Source organism: Cryptomeria japonica, chromosome 10 (genome assembly GCF_030272615.1).
Source record: "Cryptomeria japonica chromosome 10, Sugi_1.0, whole genome shotgun sequence".
In the NCBI taxonomy this organism is placed as follows: Eukaryota; Viridiplantae; Streptophyta; class Pinopsida; order Cupressales; family Cupressaceae; genus Cryptomeria; species Cryptomeria japonica.
The window spans coordinates 245483720-245499081 of NC_081414.1; the positions used below are offsets into that span (position 1 = coordinate 245483720).

Sequence of the window (15362 nt, forward strand, 5' to 3'; positions counted from 1 at the left end):
TTAATGAATATCTAGGATATTATTGACTACTATAAAGAACCAGTTAAGAACATGACCACCAAGATTCAAGTCTTGCAGCGTGAGCTGCACAAGGAGAAAAAAATGCAGGCTATAGGATGTTGGCCTTCAAGCTCAAAGTAGCCCTCAACAATCTACCCACAAAAGGATCATGCATGGTTCAAAAACTCCTCACACCTCTCCGCATATTTTAGTGGTGGCTTATAGTTATCCCGTGTCTTCTGAGGATGTATCCTACAAAGATAAATTAGAGTTTCTTCAAAATGAATGGTAGGCCATTAAGAACCTAAGATCTCTCAATGATCCCTAGTTCTCTACTGGTTCGTAGTTGGTCTCCCCTATTGTGCTATTTTCTTGGTTCTTTGGTTTTTTCTCTTTTTGTTTAAGATATTTGTTGTCCCAATCTCAATGCTTGTGAGATTTTCTTTTTTTGCCTTGATGACTACTATGTAAATGAGACTAGAACCTTGTCAAACTTATCTAATCTAAACATTTTTTTTACTTTAACATAGTTCATTTTTATTTATTTTTTTAAATATATCTTATTTAACTATACATTAATTTAAATAAAATAGTACACAACAAGTCGTTCATGAAAATATATGCCATATTGCAATGATCAAGCATGAAACTCTACTAAATGTTTTTATTAGATACTTACAATTAATTTAAAATCCCATTGATTACTAATGTTACTACAAAATGAAGTGCATGAAACTATAATTTGACTTCTAAATGTCTCATGTTTTTTATTTTCCTTTTGGTCTAAATATAATTTACAATCATTTGCTTTCTATTAATTTCTAATAAACACGTTCCCTTTGATTTTATTTTCATCAAATGCTTGAACAATCCATCCTTTCATTCTGAATCCTGAACATTTTCAACTTTTTGATACACTCGCATGTTTAAATTTTCTCGATAAACAAGATTTTTCAAACACTAATTATTTCTTTAACATGCCATACAAAGAAAAATAGAATTTGCACATTTCCTTTTAATCCTGAAAATGGGTTTCCATATCTAAAAATTCTCTTCATTTGATCAGGCAACCACATTAGAGATACAAATATGCTTAGGTAACCACTACGATTGGTCTGTTTTTTTAATATAATACTTCGTTTTTTTTGGGTGATGGGACTGATGATCAGGCAACTAATGCAGATTATTGAACCGCAGGCTCAATTTATTTACTTAACTAAACAGAATATGAAATAAAGAAAGCACATTAAGGTAGGCTGGGATGCAATATTGTAAAGTTGCAATAAACACATTCCTAGATAACCATGCCATGGTCGGTTATTATATGTCTCCATCCCATAGTTCTTCAAGATCTTCTCCCCTCGATATCTTCCTCTGCTGAAGCTTGCTCATTTTTTCATGGTCTTCTGCAGTTAAACACCAGTCAAAAACCTGAAAATTTTCTGTTATCCTCCCTTTATCTTTGGGATCACACAGACTCCCTGCTCTATTTCCCACCTCAACACAACCTGCAAGGAACATACAAGATACCACGTGGTCTTATTCATTATCAATGTGGCAAAAAGTGCAAGCTATAACAAGAAGAAGATATATGAGGTGGCACATTCAAAAATTAAAGAAGACATGAGAACTATATACCTGTGCTATAGATTTTCCATGCTTTTGAGCAATTTCCTTAATCACAGGGCTGTCCATCACCATGTTGGATCCCAATTTCCTTAAGGAGAAAATGCACATACTTGAATTTTCATCTTACTGCAGTACTCTCTTAGCTTTTTCTGCTGCCACATTGGGTGCATCTCTATCTATCATATTCCGCCACTTTTGATCAACTACTTTATTTTTTAGAGAAAATGTAGATCACTAAACTTATCGAGAAAAATTATACAGTATTTACTTGATTGGCAGCAGGTGGAATTTTGGCATGTTTCAACAAATCTTCAATTTTTTTACAGGAAAAATTGCTCACACCAATGGCTTTCGTGAGACCCAGTTCAAAACATTTTTCCATGCCTTGCCATGTAGATTTGATATCCAGAGGCAAAAAGTCTTCCTCCTTTAGTGGAAGGGTATGCCCTTTCCTTAAACGTAGAGGCCAGTGGACTAGATACAAGTCTACGTATTCCAGTTGCAAATTCCTACAACAAAAACATTAATTACATATCTACATGAAAAAGTTCATTCTAAGATAAAACAGAGATTATTAAGAAATATGTGTAGATTTAAATACTTAAGACTTTTGGTGATAGCAGCAAGAGGATCGTCATGTTCGTCATCCCACAGTTTAGTGGTGACAAACACTTCTTCCCGCTTGATATCACCACTTTGAAAAGCTTCTTTGAGAGCTGCTCCTAACGTGTCTTGTGAGTCATAACAGCTGGCGGTGTCAAAATGTCTGTATCCAACCTGTATTCACACTAATACAGGTTAATCAGTTTTAGAAAAATATTAAGACATTAAAAACAAATTACACAAATCCTTTTTACTATTACCAAAACAAGTGTAGTTTACCTTAAGAGCCATACCGACAGCTGCCTTCATCTCCTCATAATACTGTTTGCAATGAGTTAATTCACCGTTTTGAAACGATACTTTGAAAGCGAAGAGGCACCACCAGGGTGTTAAATACTACTGAAAATGTTGATGGCGTGTTTAGAATTATGTGCACTAAACAACTAATCTACTGTCATAATATAGTTTTGTTTATATTTATTAGTTAATATGTCATTTGTACAAGCTCTTTGTGCTTCTTTTATCCACCTGACCAAAAAAATTTACTTAGACAGAAAATCATTCAGGGTATAGCTTTAATAAGTTACTTTTGTCTTTCAGTGGATAGCTAACATATGACATTCAGGGTACATTCTTAATTAGTTACTTTTGTCTTTCAGTGGATAGCTAAAATATGACATTTAAGAGGTCAAACAGTTTATGGATCACATGATAAACAATCATGCTTTACAAATTAAAAATAGACTGATTGCTAATTTTCAATATACAGAATTTATGAATAGATGAGCACGAGCCCAAACAGTCTATGATGAGACTAAACAAAATATAAGATGAAACAATCTATAGATGAGCACGAGACCAAACAATCTATGAATCACAGCGAGAGAGAACAACCTATAGACCATTAGATAACCACCCACACTACAGAATTGAAAACAATCCAACTTCAATTCAACATCTACATATATATATGTTCTCCTTCAATTATTTTCTATAGATTGATTGCAATGGTAGAAGAAGTACAAAGAGATATTTGTTGTGTCTAGAAACCACCACGAGACCAAACAACCTATGAATCAAGGCATAGAACCAAACAACCGATAAAGAGCACAAGATAACCAACCACACTACACAATAGAAAAAACCTAACAAATACATCAACTACATGTATTTCTCCTTCAATTATTTTCCTTGAATTAATTGTAGCAAACCACGTGGTCGAAGTAAAAAGAGATATTTGTTGTGTACATGCAAATGATAAGAACTTGATGGAAAAATTGAAGTTGCAATCGAAGTTTGATTCCTCGCCCGGTCACAATAACCTTGAGAGTTTTGACTGATTTTATCACTTTCATTTATTGGTCCATTATCTGATATTGTTTAATAAATAGAAATCGTTTAATAAATAGAATATATATATTGAGTTTGAGCTACACATTGTGAAATTTAAACTTGTAAATTTGGATTGATCAACAGTAATCTTTAAACATTTAAATTTCTAAAAATTAATTCAAACAAATCTATCAAGTTTGTATTTCTTTAACTCAATTTAAATTAATTTGTTGATTACAAACAATACAATTTTAAGATTTCTTCTTAAATTATTTTCTGTGAGTTGATTACAATCACCGACGTGGTTTTAATCGCTATTGGTGTTAATGGTTTGTCTTGAACTAGGGGAGAGGATCCAATAGTTGTGCACCCTAACTTCGTGCCTCTCAAAATCTTATGTGGAAATTTCAAATCACTCACAATTTTTTACAACAACTTACTTGGCAAGTCCCCTTCTTATAACTAAGGTTTCAAGGCCACATCATTATGTGATGCCACATCAACATGCTTTTTGCAAAGGTGTCCAAAACAATCCAAAAAAAAGGGCGAGACCATTAGTTGTGCAACAGGGGCTCCATACGTGTGAAATTGATGTGGCATCACATGATTGGTTGCTTTTGACCACTTAGGGTGTGTTTCATTCAATTATGGGTAGTCATCATCAGTAATATCAACTTTAAAGTCAAAACTATTGGCGCACTGTTGTCAAAAAAATTGGACATTAAATTAACAAGCATGGGTATTAAATCAACAACTTCCATCACACCAATTAGAATGCATTCAACTACTGGGTCCTCTCCCCTATCTACTATTCAAGTAGCATGATCTACTGATGGAAAAGGTCCCCACCACATAATTAACAAAATGTTTATTTAGGCGAGAGGGGCTAGCAGTTTTACAGGGTCGAATAGTTGTACAACCACATGTGCTTATAATATCCTGTCTTGCCACATAATTAGACTATATATTGTAAATAAATAATCTACATGTAATTTTTTTTTTTGGTTCCAAATGTTGGTCAGAACAAACCAATACTTGAGTATAAGAGAATCTATAAATGTTATATAACAAAACATAAATACATTCATTAACAAGTGAAATAAATATATTTTTTGTTTAAAATAAAATATCCTAGCTATCCACTATAAGTGTGTCATTTATATAATAAGATGCTCACTTATACAAGTACTGTTATCATAGTGAAAAAATATTATTCTTATGTGTACAACTATTGAGGTAGTAATGTATATGCATTGGAGTGTTTCATATTAATAACATGTCTTATCACAAATATAAAAGGGTGAACACAATAAATACCTCATTTTTTTAATGAAATGTGAGAGATTGTCCAAAGGTTTTAGTGTTCAACAATTGGCCACTTTGTATTCAATATAAGTTGTATTTTATATAATAATATGTTTCTTTTTTAACAACAAATAATATTTTGTGTTCAACTATTGGTCCTTTGGTGGTGGATATAAAAGTTAGATATAAAACACATTTATGATTACTAATATGTATCTTGTCCATTTAAGTTACATATAAGTTATATTTTACTTAAAAATATGATATTATACTAATTACAAATGATATTTTTTAATTCAAAGTTCTACTAGGGATTTTTTTTTGATGAATAAGTATTTCCATTAAAAATTAATTAAAAGTACACTATCCACAAAAAAAGGTAGGGTGATGCGAGATTAAGTTTTGGTTGAATATATTGCATTTAAGAACCAAATGCTTACAGTTGAATGTATAACAAAATAATAGAACAAATAATTGCTTTAAAAAATGAAACATGTCTATCAAATAAGCAATTAGCAAAGATTGTAAAATTCTTATCTTTCCACATGTTGAAGAAAATCTCCACCTTGAAAGCATGCCAATTCTAGTTGAATTTGTGATGGATACAAGACCAATGCACGAGAAGAAGCATATGCTAAGAGAAGGGCTCTAGATAAAAGGGTTTGAAAAATTATCAATCTAAGTCCAAATTTTCTCATCTCTAGGATATAACCAAATGATATGCTTACAAGACTTTGATTGCTCATAGAAAGGGTAGTCGGGATTTCATATGCTCAAATGGGATAACTTAGTTCCCATAGGAAGGCCTTGGGAAATACTACACTTGGTAAAGTGGGCCAATTTTGGTTCGAGAACAATTGAGTAGATGGTGAAAAAAATTTGTTGACAAACTATAGTTGACAATTGCGAGTGCCATCTTTAATTTAATAATAAATTCATGAAAAGTTGGGGAGAGAGCCAACAATATCCATAATAAGGCTTATAATTATGGAAGGTGGTGTTTGGATCCCACTTCCAATCTTTCCACCAAGGCCTCAAGGAGTTCATACCAATTTTCTGAACCATATCAGTTGTACTTACACCTATGACCATATCAAAGGTTTTGCAATTCTATTTAGAAAGGTTAAAGTTGGAATTAGTTTCATTTTGTTATATGAGACCCATAAAAGTTGAAGAGAATAAATCCAATAGACATAAAATTTATTTCAGATTGTTAAATTTTAAGACATGCACCGAAGCAAATTTGACCAAGGGGAAACCTTGATCTTGTAGATTTTGGCAATATGCTGGATTTGGTTAAGTGTTTTCATTGATGTCAACAATGAATCCCGGTTGGACCTATCTTGATTAGTCTTGGTGATCATCTTGGTTTTGGTTAGATTCTGATCTAGTATGATCAGATCTCTAGAATCAGTTTTGGATCTTTACTCTAGATGGTTATATGATTTTTATATTTTGTTGGTTCATAACTTGGTGCTTTGGCTTTTATGGCTTTTGGTATTTACCGGTATCGGCTAGCTTCTAGCTTTCCCGATTAGCTTTACCGGCAATTGATATTTGGTGTTTTGGTCAAATGATCTTGGTCTAGCTTATGGAATCAGTTTCTATCATGTTGAAGGTGCTCCTTGATCATATTCTGCATGTTTGGTGACTTTGCATTTGCTGGCGTGCTGTTATGGTGGTCCTAGTTGGATCCAATTAGACTTTATGTGTTACTTTACTAAGGGTTTCTACCGGTTGGTGAAGTGTTTTGGATTTTGGTCTTAGTGGAATTTCCAATATATGGAATTGTTTGGTTACTTGATTTAGGTCCATGCTATGTAATGTAAATCATACTATTGGTCCGGTGATACCATGTAATGTAATTGTTGTTATTATGGGTTTAAGGTTTAGCTGACCTTGTCAACAAGGTTGATGATCTGTATTTATAGGTGACTTATTCATGCAATTTGGATATCAATGGGATGGATGGTTATGTCTACATTATCAGAGGAAATTTTATGTGCAAACAAGTGATATATCATTTGGTGAAGGTTTTTGTATTGTAGGACAGACATCTCTTCTTAACCGAAACTGTATCAAGGATTAGGAGATCTGTGTTTTTGTAAGTCAATGAGACTTGTTTTTGTGATTAGTAGTGTGCTCTAGGTTGTTGGCCTTTCTGCAAGTGCAAACCCCATTGTAATTGTTCACAATACTACTGCAAAGGATTCATCTGATTGTGGGTAGGGTTTCCCAATGTGGTTTTTCCCTTTACCGATTTTTCCACGTCAAAATATTGGTGTTGTGTATACTGTTCTTTCATGTTCTATTCTTCATTGTGTTTGTTATTTTGTGCTCCGGTTTAATGGTTTTGATATGCATTAAGTTCTGATTTCTGATGGTTAATTGATTCACCCCCCTCTTAGTTTACTCCTGGTATCAGATCTGTGTAACAGTAGAATGGGGGTACCAATAGATATTTTGTTGACTGATGGAAAGACCATCATGGAAGCTTGAATATGACCTCTAAGGCTCTCCAAATTTTTTTAATAACAAAAGTTTTTTCAATGTAAACTATACTCTTCATGGTGAGAAGGGTTTGCAGCCCAATCCTCTTCTAAGTTAGTCATCTAGAATGATGCCCAAAGATAGTAAATGTCAAACCAAAACTTTCCAAGCTTCATCTCCATTAAGGTCATGAATAATCCATTTGGCACAATGCACGAAACCTTGACATTACATGGATAACAACTAAGAAAACCTCAAAATTCATGAGGGCGATAATCAAATTCCCAAGAAACATGGTGAAACCCTTCTTGTTATTTGAGGAAGCCATAAAAAAATCATAGTGAAAACTTTCTATTTTCATGTAAGAATCCTGATTAGGGGCCCAACACGAAGAATAAAGATGTGGGTGGTCACAAGAATTTTGGAACACTTAAAATCTCCCTATGAAAGACCAAGGTTTGGTGATCAAATATGTAAAGTTTTTTCAATTCTAGAAACCATCCCACTCCATAAGTATAATTGTGAAGGCTATAAAGTAAAAATAATTCCTAGGAACTTAAAAACCTTTCCATGACCAATCCATTCTAGTTGAAGGAATTAAGTCAAGATAGCATGGAGAGATATGACTATTTGTAACATCGAGTCTTATACTACTGAATGGCTAAAATTGTGACCTTAAAAAAAATATCTAGGCATTTGAGGGCTTCTTTGATATTTTTCTCCTTCTTAATAAGAGTGAGGAACAATTCATTTGCAAAGTGGATAGTAAAAAGTTGAGTTGTTGAATTCGGTAAGGAAATACCTTTAACCAACCATGGAGGCATAATGTGGGCCATGAGAAAACCTAACCCTTTAATTACAAACACATAGAGGGTGAGAGCCTAGGGACAACCTTGTTGAATGGATGAAAGGAGACCAAGGGCACTAGACTAGTGGCTGTTGATAGTGATTCAAGAAGAGGTATACATAAAGAGCATGATAATATATTGAATGAAGTGGGGCTCAAATCCTAAAGCTTAAAGCATGATTACAATAAAGGGTCATTCAATATGATTGTAAGCCTTGGCAAAATGAATTTTAAATAATAGACCCTTTTGTTATTAGTGTCTAGCATATTCTATACAAGTCTTTCCAAACCACAATGAAATTATCAAGGACATGCCTATAAATTATGAAACTAATTTTCTTTGCCCACACAATTCCTACAAGGAGATGATGGAACTTCAAAGTCAAATATTTGAAAAGGATCTTGTATGACACATTGAGAAAGGTGATAGTCCTCTAGTTGGAGATGTCTTGTAAATATCCAATATTAGGTATGAAAAAAATATTTTTTGAGTTAATTATTTTACCTAATGACTTGGAGTGGAGAGATTCTAGATAAATTTTGTGCAGGTCCTCACCCACATAGTGCTAGATGACCTTGTAAAAATCACAAAGGAATCCGTCACAATCAGGAGCCTTATAATTTTACATAGTGTGAACAATTTCCTTGACATCAATAATAACAAATTTAAAGTCACAACTATTGGTGCACTGTTGTCAAAAAAATTGGACATTAAATTAACAAGCATGGGTATTAAATCAACAACTTCTATCACAACAATTAGAATGCATTCAAGTACTGGGTCCTCTCCCCTATCTACTGTTCAAGTAGCATGATCTGTTGATGGAAAAGGTCCCCACTAAACAATTAACAAACTGTTTATTTAGGGTAGAGGGGCTCCCAATTTTACAGGGTCCAATAGTTGTACAAGCACTTGTGCTTATAATATATAGTCTTGCCACATATTTATACTATATATTGTAAATAAATAATTTGCATGCAATTTCTTTTTTTTTTGCCAAATGTTGGTCAAAATAGACCAATACTTGAGTATAAGAGAATCTATAAATGTTATATAAAAAAAACATAAATACATTCATTAACAATTGAAATAAATATTTATTTTGTTTAAAATAAAATATCCTAGCTATCCACTATAAGTGTGTCATTTATAAAATAAGATGCTCACTTAAACAAATATTGTTATCATAGTGAAAAAATATTATTCTTATGTGTACAACTATTGAGGTAGTAATGTATATGCATTGGAGTGTTTCATATTGAAAACATGTCTTATCACAAATATAAAAGGGTGAACACAATAAATACCTCATTTTTTTAATGAAATGTGAGAGATTGTCCAAAGGTTTTAGTGTTCAACAATTGGCCCCTTTGTATTCAATATAAGTTGTATTTTATATAATAATATGTTTCTTTTTTAACAACAAATAATATTTTGTGTTCAACTATTGGTCCTTTGGTGGTGGATATAAAAGTTAGATATAAAACACATTTATGATTACTAATATGTATCTTGTCCATTTAAGTTGCATATAAGTTATATTTTACATAAAAATATGATATTATACTAGTTACAAATGATATTTTTTAATTCAAAGTTCTACTAGGGATTTTTTCTTGATGAATAAGTATTTCCATTAAAAATTAATTAAAAGTACGCTATCCACAAAAAAAGGTAGGGTGATGCGAGATTAAGTTTTGGTTGAATATATTGCATTTAAGAACCAAATGCTTACACTTGAATGTATAACAAAATAATAGAACAAATAATGACTTTAAAAAATGAAATATGTCGATCAAATAAGCAATTAGCAAAGATTTTAAAATTATTATCTTTTCACATGTTGAAGAAAATTTCCACCTTGAAAGTATGCCAATTCTAGTTGAAGTTGTGATGGATACAAGACCAATCGACGAGAACAAGCATATGCTAAGAGAAGAGCTCTAGATAAAAGGGTTTGAAAAATTATCAGTCTAAGTCCAAATTTTCTCATCTCTAGGACATAACCAAATGAGATGCTTACAAGACTTTGATTTCCCATAGAAAGGGTAGTCGGGATCTCATATGCTCAAATGGGATAACTTAGTGCCCATAGGAAGGCCTTGGGAAATACTACACTTGGCAAAGTGGGCCAATTTTGGTTTGAGAGAAATTGAGTAGATGGTGAAAAAAATGTGTTGACAAACTAAAAGTAACAATTGCAAATGTCATCTTTAATTTAATAATAAATTCATGAAAAGTTGGGGAGAGAGCCAACAATATCCATAATAAGGCTTATAATTATGGAAGGTGGTGTTTGGATCCCACTTCCAATCTTTCCACCAAGGCCTCAAGGAGTTCATACCAATTTTCTAAAGCATATCAGTTGTAATTACGCCAAGACCATATCAAAGGTTTTGCAATTCTATTTAGAAAGGTTAAAGTTGGAATTAGTTTCATTTTGTTATATGAGACCCATAGAAGTTCAAGAGAATAAATCCAACAGACATGAAATTTATTTCTTGTTAAATTTTAAGACATGCACCCAAGCAAACTTGACCAAGGGGAAACATTGATCTTGTAGATGTTGGCAATACGTTGGATTTGGTTAAGTGTTGTCATTGATTTCAACACTATATCCCGGTTGGAGACTATCCCAGTTGGACCTATCCCGGTTAGTCTTTGTGATCATCTTGGGTTTGTATATGATTCTCTTCCGGTATGATCAGATCTCTAGAATCGGTTTTGGATCATTACCCAGGATAGTTATATGCTTTTTATATTTTGTTGGTTCACAATTTGGTGGTTCGACTGTTATGGATTTTGGTATTTACCGATATTGACTAGCTTCTAGATTTCCCGATTAGCTTTATCGGTAAGTGATATTTGGTGTTTTGGTCAAACGATCTTGGTTTGGCTTATGGAATCGATTTTTATCATGTTGGAGTTTCTTCTTGATCATATTATGAGTGTTTGGTGACTTTGCATTGGCTGGCGTGCTGTTATGTTGGTCCTAGTTGGATCCAATTAGACTTTCTGTGTTACTTCACTAAGGGTTTCTACCAGTTGGTGAAGCATTTTGGATTTTGGTCTTAGTGGAATTTCCTGCAGATGGAATTGTTTGGTTACTTTATTTAGGTCCATGCTATGTAATGTAAATCATAATATTGCTCCAATGATACTGTGTAATGTAATTTTTGTTATTATGGGTTTAGGGTTTAGTCGACCTTGTCAACAAGGTTGATGATCTGTATTTATAGGTGATTTATTCATGTAATTTGGATATCGATGGGATGGATGGTTATGGCTGCATTATCAGAGGAAGGTTTATGTGTGAACAAGTGATATATCATTTGGTGAAGGTTTTTGTATTGTATGGCAGACATCTGTGCTTAACCAAAACTATATCAAGCATTAGGAGATGCTACTTTCACAGTTCATTCTTTTTGGATTGTAGTCCGATGTTTTTGTAAGTCAGTGAGACTTATTTTTGTGGTGAGTAGTGTGCTCTAGGCTATTGGCATTTCTGCAAGTGAAGACCCCATTGTAATTGTTCACAATACTACTACAAAGGATTCATCTGATTGTGGGTAGGGTTTCCCATCGTGGTTTTTCCCTTTACCAGGTTTTCCATGTCAAAATATTGGTGTTGTGTGTACTATGCTTTCATTTCTATTCTTCATTGTGTTGGTTCTTTTGTCCTCTAGTTTAATGGTTTTGATATGCATTAAGTACTGATTTCTGATGGTTAATTGATTCACCCTCCTCTCAGTTTACTCCTGGTATCAGATCTGTCTAACAGTAGAATGGGGTACCAATAGATATTTTTTTGGATAATGGAAAGACCACCATGGAAGCTAGAACCATTCCAAAAAATGTAAGCCTTAACATGACCTCCAAGGATCTCCAAATTCATTTAATAACAAAATTTTATTCATTGTAAACTATACTCTTCATAGTGAGAAGGGTTTGTAGCCCAATCCTCTTCTAAGTTAGTCATCTAGAATGATGCCCAAATATTGTAAATGTCAAACCAAACCTTTCCAAGCTTCATCTCCATTAAGGGCATGAATAATACATTTGGCACAAAGTAGGAAAGCTTGGCATTACATGGATAACAACCTTGAAAACCTCAAAATTCATGAGGGCGATAATAAAATTCCAAAGAAACATGGTGAAAGCCTTGTTGTTATTTGAGGAAGCCATGACAAAATCATAGAGAAAAATTTATAGCTTCATGTAAGAGGCCTTCTTAGGGGCCTAACACAAAGAATAAAGATGTGGATGGTCAGAAGAATTTTGGAACAATTAAAATCTCCCTACGAAAGACCAAGGTTTGGTGATCAAATATGCAAAGTTTTTTCAATTATAGAAACCATCCCATTCCATAAGGATGCTTGTGAAGGCTATAAAGTAAAAATAATTCCTAGGAATTTAAAAACCTCTCCATGACCAATCGATTCTAGTTGAAGGAATTAATTAAAGATAGCATGGAGAGATATGATTGTCTGTAACATTGAGTGTTATACTACTAAATGACTAAAATTATGACCTTATAAAAAATATCTAGGAACTTGAGGGCTTCTTTGATATTTTTCTCCTCCTTAATTAGAGTGAGGAACAATTCATTTGCAAAGTGGATAGTAAAAAGTTGAGTTGTTGAATTCAGTAAGGAAATACCTTTAACCAACCATGGGGGCATAGGGTGGGCCAAGAGAAAACCTAACGCTTTAATTGCAAACACATAGAGGGTAAGGGCCTAGGGACAACCTTGTTGAATGGATGAAAGGAGACCAAGGGCACTAGACTAGTGGCTGCTGATAGTGATGCAAGAAGAGGTGTATATAAAGAGCATGATAATATATTGAATGAAGCGGGGCTCAAATCCTAAAGCTTAAAGAATGACTGCAATAAAGGGTTATTCAATATGATTATAAGCCTTGGCAAAAATAATTTTAGATAATAGAGCCTTTTGTTGTTAGTGTCTAGCATATTCTATACAAGTCTTTCCAAACCGCAATGAAGTTATCAAGGACATACCTATAATTTATGAAACTAATTTTCTTTGCCCACACAATTCGTACAAGGAGATGATGAAAATTTAGAGTCAAAGATTTGAAGAGGATCTTGTATGACACATTGAGAAAGGTGATAGTCGTCTAGTTGGAGATGTCTTGCAAATCTCCAAACTTAGGTATGAAAAAAATATTTTTTGTGTTAATTATTTTACCTAATGACTTGGAGTGGAAAGCTTCTAGATAGATTTTGTGTAGGTCCTCACCCACATAGTGCTAGATGGCCTTGTAAAAATCACAAAGGAACCATCACAATCAGGAGCATTATAATTTTCCATAGTGTGAACAATTTCCTTGGCATCAATAATGGAGAGCAATTGATCACAAACCACTATAAAAAATTACCAATTACATTCTGCATGTATGTAGATTATTGTGCATCAAATGGAAAGCTAAAAATAGATAACTAAAAATAAAAATTTCTGCCTAAGACTAATGCCTAAGACTGCTACAGTTAACTACAATATTTATTGTGAATAAAAAAATAAAGAAAATAACTACAAAAAAGCTAAAGTGAATTGTCATCATTGTGAAGCTGAAGATACACATTTGTTCCAAAAGACAACCCATGTAAAGGATGCATGTAGGTAGGAAAAGTGGTAACACAAAATATGATTGTTAGGTGTTTAAAGATATTCCCTGAGTGTTGTAGGTTGTGAAGATTGTAGAAATTTGCAAAGGAATAGTTTAGTGCTATTTGTGAAGTGACTAAGTAGTTTTTCATTATAAACAAGCATAGGTATTTTTGGGAAAATGATTGAGTGTTAGTCACCTTTGTTAAAAGATAAATTAGAAGTATATATCATACCTAATTTATTGTTGTAGGGGGTGCATTATTGGTTGTAGTTGACACCCCAGAGTGTTTTGGTTTAACATATTGAAGAACCATGTATGTGAAAAGGATTTCTATAGAACTAGTGAGGATAGTGGGTGGTTACCCATGTGTCTTGGTAAATGGATTGCTTTTTATGGATTGAATAATGAATTTTGATGTAGGTACTGAAGAAGAACCATAAAATCTTATGAGAAAAGCCTAGAGTGATGAGTAAAACGTGTGTATTACAAATAAATTCCCTCATCATGATGGTTTCTGATCATTTGAGACCACTTATATGCTAGGTTTGTGGTTAGCCCAAACCACTTGTGTGTGAGGCTTGCAGTTAGCCAAAACCACTTGAGTGTAGAATTTATGGTAAGCTAGAAACCATTTGAGTGGAGTTTGTGGTCAGCTAGGAAATACTTGAGAAGATTGTTAGTTTTGTGGTTAGCCAAAACCACTTGTATGTGAGGTTTGTGGTTAGCTGAAACCACTTGAGTGCAAAGTTTGTGGTGAGATTGAAACCAATTCAAAATTGTATCAGCTAGGGGTAAGCCATAAAACTCATGATTTTTAGGAGGGGAAGTCCGTGGTACACTAAAGCCTATTTAACTAGAATTTGATAAGTGATTGCGAATGGATACCTAAGAAGGATTTAGGCCAGTTCATATCTTTTTATAGATTATGGGGGGATACCTAAAACCAATTAGATAATTAATTTATGGGGGGATGTTAGTAGTAATAAATTGATTATCTTTTATTCACCAATTCCAGGTCCACCACCAGCCGACCAAGAACCAAATTCAGCCATGCTATTCACATTGCAACTACTCATCATAAATATTATAGCTAACTTCCTGCTACAATATACAAAGAATTTATTGTGGAATGTATTATAAATTGAATGATTGATCTTGAATTACTTAGAGCACTTAACTGAGTTTATCCTCTATAACTAGCGTTCTCATGGTATTAGAGCTCATTTTTATGAGTTTCTCATGATCCATGATTTTCTTGCACCTTCAACATCACCTTTCTTCTTATCTAATATCAATCATTTCTTTTGCAAGGTGGAAAATATTCACACATCTCAATATTAGAGCCAAGAGTTTTGGTTCAATAGGTTACATATCTCTCGTATCCAGATATTTGCCTTTCAAAACCTTGATTTTTTTATATGCAAGTAAATATGTAAAATTTTAACTTTACCTACACAAGATAGTATGATGTAGCTAGAAAAAGAAGAAGAGAACTTTCAAGTTAATAGAAGAAAATTTTACATGG

The 15362-nt window shown here is 33.3% G+C and overlaps 1 pseudogene; it reads right to left on the bottom strand.

Annotated features, from left to right (window-relative positions):
• Positions 1 to 1445: 1445 nt before the first annotated feature.
• Positions 1446 to 2523, bottom strand: LOC131066570 (deoxymugineic acid synthase 1-D-like; annotated as a pseudogene).
• Between the last annotated feature and the right edge of the window lie 12839 nt (positions 2524 to 15362).